The sequence below is a fragment of the Gossypium hirsutum genome, chromosome A03, assembly GCF_007990345.1.
Source record: "Gossypium hirsutum isolate 1008001.06 chromosome A03, Gossypium_hirsutum_v2.1, whole genome shotgun sequence".
Classification (NCBI taxonomy): Eukaryota; Viridiplantae; Streptophyta; class Magnoliopsida; order Malvales; family Malvaceae; genus Gossypium; species Gossypium hirsutum.
In genome coordinates this window covers 72,486,347-72,498,911 of record NC_053426.1, presented here as the reverse complement: position 1 = coordinate 72,498,911, position 12,565 = coordinate 72,486,347, and the positions used below count along the sequence as shown (strand labels likewise).

Sequence of the window (12,565 nt, the reverse complement as noted above, 5' to 3'; positions counted from 1 at the left end):
CTAAGTGCCTTTATCATCTTGACATATCAAATCAAATGGTGTGGTCTTGACATGCATAATCAAGCAAGTTCTAGAATAAAAATTTAATACTGACACACTCAAAGCAACAATAAAAGTGAGCATGAAAGAAATAACAGATGCTCTAAAGGCTCAAAATCTCACAAAAATTATGGCTTTTTGATGTTTAAACCTGTGAATTTCAACTTAAGATAATACCTAAACTTGGGAAAAACAACCTAAAAGTTTTTAATTCTTCAAAAATCAACTTATCATGCTTGATTCCCAAATGTCTTAAAGTTTAAACACTCAATACATAAATGCCTATGTTTTAATTCAAGACATATCAATAAAAATCATAAGTTAATTAAAATTCATTCTAATAGTGATATGAGTGATTCACGTGAGAAGAAGACAAGACAAAATTCAGGGATTTCTAATGATGATATAAAGACCCCCACACTTAAGATGTACATTGCCCTCAATGTACATAGATAGATATATTGAAAAAGATAGATTTATAATCATAAGATAGGGAGAGGAGTGAAACTTCCTGAATGATGAATGAACTCCTTAAATTGGAGTTATGGTGAGTAATCGGCCAAAGCAAAGATGAGAGTGAAGGAGGATACTCCGGTGGTGGTCGAGGTTCATTAATCCATAAATCCTACGCCAAAAGAATATTATATCTGGTGGCAGCTATGGTCATGGTCGAGCAAGACATGACAGTCGTGGAGAACCTTTCCCGGTGGAGCTTTTAGTTCCTATGCGATAATAAGCTTTGCAGCTCTTTATAACTGTGATAAAATTAGAAACTTTTTAGGGAATATAAAGAAGCATAATTACTCGTAATGAAATAGCCGAAATTAAAAATTGTAAAATAATAATTATGAAACCTACTAAAAATAAGCTTAAAGAAAAATAAAAAATAGTCTTAAAATAGAATAAAAGTAAAAGCATAAAATAATAAATAAAAGTTTTTAAACATCTTCATTGCTAGATGGTTCGCGAGGTGGGGGTGGCGATGAGATGTGGAAGTGTTGACAAATCTGCGGTAGAGTAGCATCAATGTTATCGAAGCACTGAAAACACTGTTGCTCGAATCGAGTAAGGCACTCAGAGATGTCAGCGTATGAAGCCGCCGCATGAACTGGACGAGAGGGGGTGGTGGCTGAGTCGGTGGATCTTCGTGACATGGAGGGACATCATCAGTAATGTCCTCTAGGTCCTCCTCCTCGGTGGACTGGGCGAGGCGGTACTGAGAAGGGTATGTGCCACGTCGTTTCTCGATCATCCTCATACTTAGCATGCTCAAGATGCCCTGTAGGGACATCTGGCCAATTAGAGTGAGGGAGGATGATTGTTCTGCCATGTTGAGGAGCCCAAAATGCTGAGCCAATCGAGTCACATAGGGCCCGATAGAGAGGACCCCTCTCCTGTGTCGCTCCGTCTGGTGGCGAATGGCGAGGGAAATAAAGTAGGCGAGGTCGATGACGTGCCCATTCGCCATACTCTATAAGAAATAGGTGTCGTGGGTGGTGACGATGCTGATGCTCTTGCGTCTCCCTGTCAGAGTGTGAGCCAAGATGGCGTGTAGATACCTAAAGGATAGAGGGAGAGCCGATGCCTTGGAGCGGCTAGGATCGTAGGTGGCCGAGGCAAGGACGAGGTCCCTCCAGTATTTTGAGGGGGAGTAGTGGATGTGGTGGTGGAGGGTGTTGAGTTCATTGTCGTCCATGAACTCCTCCGTGTATAGCCCTAGTACAATCCCGAACTCGGGTACGCTCAACTGGCGTACTAGACCATCAAGGCGGAACTGGATCATTCCAGGATTGTCGAAGTTGGTCATGACAGTCTGAAGATAGAACGTCGAGCAAAGCTCTAATGTGAACTCGAGATACGTTGGCTCGACGATCTCAAAGAAGAGCCTCTACGGGTTAGTAGTCAGGAGGGCTCAGACCGCATCAGCCAAATGAATCTGTTCTAGTGCGGCCCAGTCAATGCAGCGGCCCACACCTAGAGGTCGGGCCCGTAATATCTGATATAATTCCTCTTGGGGTCCCAAGGGAACCTGGAGGAACGGGTGTCTAATCTCCGTGGTAGGACCCAAGGATGACGCTGCTCCTTTCCTCTTATTTGAGGCAGGAACAGCGGTCTTCTTACCACGTGAGGGCGACATTGTACCTGTATTGAAAAATCGAAGTTTAATAATATGCCCTAAGAATAGTATGGAAAATTAAGACTAAATATGAATATTTCATGAGATTTACGTATTAGATGACACAAACGAAAATAACTAAATATATCAAGTTATAAGATTATGGGAACAATGAATGAGTGCATGTGGGTCGTATAAATTTCATGGAAACAAGGAAAAATGAAAGAGTATAGCATAATGTAGTAACTAAAATGAAATTTTTTTAAAAAAACAAACATAAGTATTTTAATATTCTAACTATGAAAATTCATTCAGAATAGTTCAATAGAGCAGAGAAATCATGAAATAAGTAACATATTTAAAGAAAATAGAGAGAAAAGAGTAAACAAATGCAAAACAAAGGAGCTTGGGGCGTCGAAATCGGTGTTGTAGGCGGCGCACGGGCGTGGGGGTAGGGCGTGTGGAGTTGTAGCGGCTAGGGTTAGGGATTTTTGGGAGGAAAATGATGAATAGTGAGGGGTTTCTATAGATTTTGGGGCACACGGACGTGTGCCCGTGTGTTTCGCAAATTTTGAATTTGGGCGCGTCTGACATTTGGACCACGCCCGTGTTCTTTGGGCGTATTGGTGCACATGGTCGTGTCGCACGACCGTGTCTTGCTTCGTTCGCTTCTCCCACGCCCGTGTACATAGGTCCATGCCCGTGTTCGTTTTGACAGTGTCGTCCACAGGTGGATGGCACAGGCGTATCGCACGTCAGTGTTACATTCTCAGTTTCAACCACGGTTTCAAGGCACGGACGTGTCTTACGCCCGTGTTGTTCTGGCAGTTTCGTCCACGGCCATATTGCACGGCCGTGGCAACTTATCGCACCCCGTGTTGGGGAAAAATCTTGCCCTGTTTTCATACGGCCTAATGCACACCCCTGTGCCTGGCCGTATGGGCTTTAGTAAGCCTGTGTTTCATGATTTGGTTAGTATGGTAGATATTAAAACCTAAAATTTAAAGAAATTAACACTGTTAGTGCTCAGGTTGCCTCCCGAGAAGCGCTTATTTATAGTCTAAGCTCGACTTACCTCTCTTTTGCATGGTCAAGGTGGTGCAAGGAGTTTATACTCCTCATCCCTGCTATAAACTTTATCAATATAAGGTTTAAGACAAGTATTGTTTACCTTAAATGTGCCGAATTTGGGATGATTTACCTCGACTGTACCATATGGGAAAATACTTAGTATCGTAAGAGGAATTTCTTCATTAGGTTCAAAAGTGGTAATACGAGGATCTGCTGCTTCTAGTAGTACTTTGTCTCCAACCTTAAGTTGATTAGGTGAGGTATTGAGCTCGTCCTGGCTCGGTTTTGGTTTATCGGGTATTCTCAGTTTCTGTGTCCGCCATTCATCTAGCTCCTCGATTTGTAGCCTTCGTTCTTCATAGATAGGTCATTTGTTGTTGTTTGAACAAGGCTCATATGCGTTCTTCGTAACTGTTTCCTGCACAGAAGGTTTCACCACATGATTAGTACTAATAGAATGATTTATACAACCACCTTCAATTTTTGATGTGTTACTCGAATTACGAGCTTGAAGGGTGATTGTTTCGTCTCCCACACGAAGAGTGAGTTCACCTGTACCAACATCAATAATGGTTCTAGAAGTCACTAAAAAGGGTCGTCCTAAAATTAAAGATGCGTTACTATCCTCTTCCATGTCTAGAACAACAAAGTCTACTGGGTATATAAATTTATCGATCTTAACAAGAACATCTTAAATGATAGCCCTAGGAAATCTAATGGTTTTATCAGCCAATTGAATGTTCATTCTAGTTTGTTTGGGTTTCCCAAGACCTAGCTGTTTAAACATTTTATAAGGCATAACATTAATGCTTGACCCTAAGTCAGCCAATGTATTATGAACATCTAAACTACCAATTAAACAAGGAATCGTAAAACTCCCTGGATCCTTCAATTTGTTGGGTAGCTTATTCTATAATATGGCTGAGCAAACTATATTCAACTCCACATGCGATGCCTCATCCAACTTTCATTTATTTGTTAAAAGCTCCTTTAAAAACTTGACTGTGTTTGGCATCTGCGAAAGGACTTCAATAAACGGTAAGTTAATATGTAGTTTCTTTAAAAGTTTAAGGAATTTACCAAATTGTTTGCCTGATCGGTCTTTCCTTGTCGCATTAGGGTATGGCACACGAGGTTTATATTCTGTACTCACCAGCTTTGGGTCATTTTGGCCTACCTCATTCTTACCTTTTCTTACCATCATTTTTGGCCTTGGTTTTGCAACTGACCCTTCCTCATTTTGAATGGCAATCGTATTGAGTTGCTCCCTTGGGTTAGATTCAATGTTGCTTGGCAGGCTACCTTATGGTCATTTAGAAATCAACTTGGCGAGCTGGCCAATCTGAGTTTCGAGCCCCTGGATTGATGCTTGTTGATTTTTGAGTGTCGTCTCGGTGTTCTAAAAATGAGTTTCTGACACTAAGATGAATTTGGTTAGCATCTCCTCAAGGTTCGGCTTTTTTTCCTGTTGGTATGGTGGTTGCTGAAAGCCTAGAGGTGGTGGTCTCTGATTTCCTTGGCCTCCCTATGAAAAATTTGGGTGGTTCCTCCAACCTGCATTGTAAGTATTGCTATAAGGATTGTTTTGAGATCGAGGATTGTTACCCATGTAATTTAACTGCTTGTTCTCCCTGTTGAGGCCATAAGGTGGGTATTCTGAACTGCTTGATCCACCTCCACTTGCTTCGCACCGCATTACTATGTGAACCTATGAAGAACTAAAAAAACCATCAATTTTCTTATTTAAGAGTTCTACCTGATTAGAGAGCATAGTAACCGAATCGACATTATAAATGCCGACTGTTTTCGTTGGCTTTGTCCTCATGGCTTGCCACTGATAGTTATTCAGTGACATCTCCTCTATAAATTCATAGGCATCTTCAGATGTCTTATTATTGATGGTTCTGCCAGCAGCTGCATCAACCATTTGTCGATTCGAAGGATTCAGGCCATTATGAAAGGTTTGAACCTGTAGCCAGAGTGGTAACCCATAGTGAGGGCATCTTCTCAAGAGGTCCTTGTATCTCTCCTATGCATCGTAGAGTGTTTCAAAAACAATCTGCACAAAAGAAGACATATCATTACGTAATTTAGCCGTTTTAGCCGGTGGAAAATATTTTAATAAAAACTTTTTGGTCATTTGTTCCCAAGTAGTGATTGACCCCTGTGGCAACAAGTTCAACCACTGCTAAGCTTTGTTTCTCAATGAAAAAGGGAATAACTGAAGGCGAATGGCGCCATCAGAAACGCCATTAATTTTAAATGTATCATATAGTTCCAAAAAGTTTGCCAAGTGAGCGTTGGGATCTTCGTCCTGCAATCCATCAAACTGAACAAATTGTTGTATCATTTGAATTGTGTTAGGTTTCAATCCAAAAGTATTTGCAGCTACAGCAGGTCTAACTATGCTCGATTTGGTTCCTTTTAAAGAAGGTTTAGCATATTCATACATAGTGCGCAGAGCAGGATTCTGATTAACAGCAATCACAAGAGGTAGCGGATTTTCTTGGTTTTCAGCCATCTCCTCGGTTGTGGTTGAAGTATCGTCCTCTTGCTCTTCCTCTATGTATCATAAGCTTCGCCTTATTTCTCTTTGGTTTCTGCGAACTGTGCGATCGATCTCACTATCGAACAGTAATGGTCCTGACAAGTTTCTTCTGGTCATAAACTATAAAAACCTGTCAGAAGAAAATAAATGAAGAATTAGAAAAGAAAACAAAATTTTAAATTGCAGTAAAAGTAAAATGGCTAAAGTAATAAAAATCGAGTGTTTCTAATATCCTAATTCCCCAGCAACGGCGCCAAAAACTTGCTACGTGATATTCGTGATAGGTTTTAAAGATTTATGAATGAATTGTTCTTAAGGCTAACTTATTATCACGATTAAGGCAAGTGTACCTATCAAACAGTAGTATAGTTCAGCAAGACCGGATTGTCAAATCCAAAGGAACTACGAGTACTAGTATTTACTTCCTTTTTATTATCTAGCCTAAAAATTAAGAGGTTTGGTTATTAAACTAATTACTAAACTAAGAATGCACAGAAAGAAAAATTGGGAAAATACTTTTGGGGAAATTCGATTGATTGAGACAATACCTAAGGAAAAATCCACCTAGACTTCACTTATTATTTGACTTGAATTAGATGATTTATTCATTTGACTTGATCCGTAGAAATCCCTAAATTATATTATTATTCCTCTCGAAACTTGTAACACCCTTTAACCCTAAACCGTCACCGGATCAGGGTTACAGATCATTATCGGACATACTGAACAACTTAGAAATAATTCATAAATAAATAATATTCATAGCATACTTTAACTTTTAAGTCTTTATAAAAGACCCTCGAGGCCCAAAATACGTATTAGGAATGGAACGAATTTTTTTTTAAATTTCAGCAGCATTTCTGCTTATTTTGTATAAAACCCCCTGCAAGTTCAAACCAAAAACAACCAATACCATATATATATACTATATAAACTTTTATACCATTTAATTAGTATAAACATTAAAATACTAAATACCATTTTTTTTACAACAACAGTCTTGTAACATTCTAATGTGATCAAAATAACACCTATGTACATGCCACTTTTAATTCAAAATATGGTACCTACTTATGAAGGTCTTGAGGATGTGATGAGATGAGAGATCTTTTAGCCGACTCTACCTCTTCGAGTCTAACTGTACCTACGCGTTAAAATTAAACGCGTTAAGCCGGTGAAGACTTAGGAAGCACTAAAAGAATAAATAGGCAAATAAATCCTATTAAAATATTATAATCTCATTTGATCAATATATATTTATATGCATATAAGTTTCTTTAATTGTATCTTATATTAACAAAATTTAATTTATTATTATATAAGTTATAAAACTTACCTTAGTACATTGATAATTCGCTTTGGTTCACAACTTATAACTTTAGCCCAAAGTAGACTTTATAGAACACACTGGATATACGGAACAAATACAGAAGTGCATTATTATGCACAAACGAACAGAGAGCACTAAAGTGTTATACAGAGAACACAGATGTGCTAAACAGAGAGCACTTAACGTGCTAATAATAGAGCGGAAAGCACTAATGTGCTAATAATCAGAGAACGTGCTAGAGTTCCTTAATGGCATGCCACTAATATCCTAGTAGTTCTAAACTCATCTACTTGGGCATTAAAACTGAATTTCATACATTTAAATACTTTACATAAATATCTCGAAAAAGATTTCTCATTTCTTCATCATTACAATTTAGTGCATATTACACAATTCACAAATATCACATCTTTTTCACACATATACTTTTGTCACAACATTATTACTTAATGTTCAAACAATATAACTTCTTATATTCTCCAATTATAATTTTCTTTTCAAATTTCATAATTCCATAATCTATTATTATTATTTATTTACTTATAAATTTAAATATATACATATATATTACATTTTTATTTCTAAATAATTCTATACTACAATATAAGCATCTAAATAAAATAAATTTTAAAAAAAATCTTGTAGTACTTACAACAAAAAGATTGAGATGATGTCTTCCTTCACTCCTTAGCCTTCTCTTTTCCTTTTTCTTCAATTAGGTCCTCTCCTTTCTTTTCTTTCTCTTCAATTTCATATAAAACATATAACATTTATATGTTAGAGAAAAATAATTAAATGACTTTCCTATGCTATTAAAAAAATAAATATGTATGATATAATAAATTCATCATTTCCTACATTAACATACATTTCAATTTATTCCATAACTAAAATTATTTCCATTTCTATTACAATCTATACTTTATTTTTATTTAAATTCCACTTATAACTTAGTTTAACTCCCAAATTTTCACTAATAAACCCCAATTTCAAACTTCTTATAATTTATTCCTTATTGCAATCTATTTCACAATTCAATCTTTTTTCTCAATTCTAATTTGAATTTTTCATAAGTTCAATCTCTAATTTATCCATAAATTCAACATAAACTATATAAAAAAATCTATTAACTCTCAAAGTTTCAACATATACCTAATAGTATTTTGTTCTAGGATCATAAAAACTCAATAATTACAAGAAAATGAATTAAATTGACTTACCAAATTGAATTTGAACCCTTGAAATCCCAAATTTTCTTTTTCTTTTTCTTTCTCCCTTTTTCTCTGTTTCGTCCCTGCTATTCTGTTTTGTTTCTTCTTTTTATTTTGTTTCTTTACTTTAATTTACTTTACTTTATGTTTTATATATTATATTATATATAATATAATAATATATTATATTATATATTAATACTTAAATATTAAATTAATATAATATATAATATATATTTTATATCAAAAATATCTTAGATTTTTTTTTCTTTTAACATTAAACCGCCTCATTTTATAATAATGGCATATTTACCTATTTAGTCCTTTTTATTTTCTTTAATCTATAATTAAACTTTCACACTTATTTCAATCTAATCCTTTTTCCTAATTACTTCTAATTAAGTCGAATTCACCTAATCAAAACCTAATTAGACACACAACTAACTTCGTAAATATTTGTAATAAATATTTACGAATCTGATTTATCGGAACGGAGTCCCGAGAATGCATTTTTTTCTTTCTTTTCTCTTTTTATCAATTTAACTATATAATCAATAAAATTTTCCTATCAAAATTTTCATGCAGTTTTCCTATCGTAATATAGACTATGCCATGATATTAAAATAAAATTTCTTCTAGATCGGATTTGTGTCACGAAACCACTATTCCAATTTTACTGAAAATGGTCCATTACTGAAAATACTTTGATTTGGTCAAAATGGAAAATTGAGTCTGCGATTCATCAGACCATATAAGATTATCGAGCAAGTTAGACCAGTGGCTTATCGGCTAGCATTGCCGTCTGAGTTAGAAAAGATACATAATGTATTTCATGTATCGATGCTTCAATGATACCAATCTGATCCTTCGCATGTTATTTCCCCGACCGAAGTTGAGATTCAGTCAGATTTATCATACAGTGAAGAACCGATCCGAATTCTAACTCATGAGATCAAAGAGTTGAGAAATAAAAGAATAGCGTTAGTGAAAGTATTATGGCATCGAAACGGGGTTGGAAAAGCTACGTGGGAACCCGAATATGCTATAAGAAAGCAATATCTAAATCTATTCACTGGTAAGATTTTTGGGGACAAAAATCCCTAAAGGAAGAGAGTTGTAATAGCCCGGTTTTAGTTAAATCGAAAGAGTGGTTTTGAAACCACAAATATGAGGTCATAAAATTATTTTAATATTATTTTTGGTGTTTATAGCATGTGAATATGTATGTGTGAAAATTTTGTGAGCTAATTTTATCGTTTAAGTGATTAATTTGAGAAAAAGGACTTAATCGCATAAAATGCAAAAGTAGCATGCTATAAGTTAAAGTGCCTAAATGCTATGGTTTATTAAACCAAATGTCCTTATGATGTTATTAAACCATTGATATGGTTAATGGACATTAATGGCATTATATTATGTGATTTATTAATGTTTTAAACTAAGGTCAAATTAGTAAATTAATTATTAACTTATGTTTTAATTAAAATAAAAGAAAATGTTTGAGGAACGGTTTTAGCTCGATTTTTTATGATTTCTATGTTTTTGTGATCGTTGCTTTGAGTACTAGCTAGCCCTTGTCTTAATTTTCGAAACTGTTAAAGATTTTGAGAGTTTCCATTGATGAGTTATTGTGTTCTTTGGTATTTGATGATGAAATATGAATTTTTGATGATAGATTATCATGTTTTGTAAAGTGATTTTTAGTGAAATTTCATAAAAGGGGTTAATTTGTGAAAAGATGAAAATGTGTGGTTAAAAGTGTAAAATATTGATAAATTTGGGCTGTTAAGGATCCTATAGAAATTTGGCTAACTTGGATTTAATTGAAATTGTTGTAAATTGTGTTTTTATGAAATAGGGACTAAATTGTAAAAAATGTAAAAATTTAAGGGCTAAAGTGAAAAAAGCCCAAATATGTGTTTGTAGACTAAATTGAATGGTTTGGTGAATAAATGAGTTAATTTTGAATGTGTTTAGATCAAGAACGAAAGAAATCAGATTTAGATCCAGGGAAATCGAAAGTTATCGAATAATTGATCCGGTCCCTCTATTCTGATTACGAGGTAAGTTCATATGCAAATAAATGTCTTTAAATTGAATATTATGTGTTTATTTGTAATTGAATTGTTATAAATGTTGAACGAGCAATTATGAGTAAGAATTGACAGAGTTACGACATCCGAAAATTTCGTACGAACCTTAGGAATAGTATAGGATACGAATGTCATGACATTAGGTTACAGAGATGAGATTATATGTAAGACCATGTTTGGTACATTGGCATTGTATTGTGATTACGTGTAAGACCATGTCTGGGACATTGGCATCATTAATCGATTACGTGTAAGACCCTGTCTGGGACTGTGGCATCGATATGTGATAACATGTAAGACCATATCTGGGATATGGCATTGTATGAGCTTATGTGATTTTCGAGTATCCTTAACGATTCCGAATGGTTCAACGGGCAAAGTCAAGCCGAGAAAGAATATGTGAATGAGCTAAGTGGCTCAGGTACGTATGAAATTCACACGAGTATTGAAAAGGGGAAGTATTTGTTGAATTCGATTAAGACATTGAATATATGTTCAATGAGAAAGGTTTGTGAATTTGAAAGTGATTAGTTATGTTTAGTATATTAGAATTGATATGCAAATACTCATTTGATTACTTTATTTGTATATGGCTTACCAAGCTTTTGAAGCTTACTTTGTGTGTTCTTTCCCTATTTTTATAGATTATTGAAGCTAGCTCGGACTGGAGAATCATCGGGAAACATCATCACACTATCAATCATTTCATTGGTACTTTTGGGAGCTATGTATATATGGTATATGACATGTATAGGCTAGTGCCATCTTGGTATGTTTTGAGTTATGATATTAGCCATGAGATTTGGCTTGTAAATGTTGGTGTGTATGGCCATTTAAGTTGGCTTGAATTACATGTTTGATAAGTGATATATGTGATGTATATAATGCCTTAATGTTGGCTTGTTTTGGTATGTTTTCCATAGTTGTTGATATAGCTAAATGGTTGTTCATTTGGTTAATTATTAGATGATGTATTAATGCTTGGAAAATTGGCATATTGTGGTTTGATTTTGAGATGATGATATGGTGCAATTTGTGTCATGATATAGATGATAATTTGATGAGGAAATGCATTTAGAACTTAAATAAGTCTTGATGATTTTGGCATATTAATTAGGTATGTTTTTGAATACGGAATTGAGTAGTTGAAATAGTTGTGGATAATAGCATGATATGTGAATGGGATAGCATGTTTTGGTTGCTAAAATATGTATTGTAATGGTACCATATAGGTTGCTTTGTGTGCATGAAAGAAGGGTGGCAAATTGGCTTTACAAATGGTCTATTTTTGTCCATACAGGCAAAGACACGGGCGTGTGTCTCAGCCGTGTGCGACACACAGTCATTCTACACGGCCGTATGCCTCCTGGGGTAACACTTTGAATTAAAGTCAGTATACCCTACAGGTTTGGCATGGCCAGGACACACGGGTGTGTTTACTGGTCGTATGTAGCACACGGGCTGGCACATGGGCGTGTGGTCGGCCGTGTGACCCAAGTCAGTAACTCCTCCAGTTTTCCCACGGCCATGGCACACGGGCGTGTCCTCGGCCCTGTGGTGCAAGTTAGTATGTATGCCTTGTTTTCACACGGCCTGTGACACGAGCGTGTGATCCTTAAATGTTGAAAAATTTTCTAAGTTTCTCAAACTTTGTAAATGTTGTCAGTGTAGTCCCGAACAACTTCTAAGCATGTTTTAAGGTCTCATAGAGCCTTAAAAGGGACAATGTGAATGATTTGAATGGATTTTATATATGAATGCACAAATGTATATGTTATTTATGTGAACGATGTGTATTGTTCGGTAATGCCCCGTAACCCTATTCCGGCAACGGATAGAGGTTCAGAGTGTTACACTAGCAACAATCGAACCGGCTCGGGATGCTGTAAGGGTGTCGCACCTGCATCACCAGACATGGTAGTGTTGGTGGCTGCGACGACAGCGTCTTTGTGGCCGACGACAATTGGTCATTAGTGGTTGAGCAGTAGAAGAGTTACAATCCTAGTAAGACTTTACCAGAGAATTTGACTTTAAATTAATTATTCCAAAAAATAATATTATTTTAATAGTTTAATATTAAATTTAATTTAATACTTATATTAATACTATTTTATTAATTTAATACTAAAGCGATCATCTTAATATTAAATTAAATTT

The 12,565-nt window shown here is 35.5% G+C and overlaps 1 non-coding gene across 1 annotated transcript; it reads left to right on the top strand.

The window, feature by feature from the left end:
- Positions 1 to 5,211: 5,211 nt before the first annotated feature.
- LOC121227755 (small nucleolar RNA R71) lies at positions 5,212 to 5,318 on the top strand. Its single transcript, XR_005925278.1, has one exon. It is a non-coding gene; the product is annotated as a small nucleolar RNA R71 (small nucleolar RNA).
- The last annotated feature ends 7,247 nt before the right edge of the window (positions 5,319 to 12,565 follow it).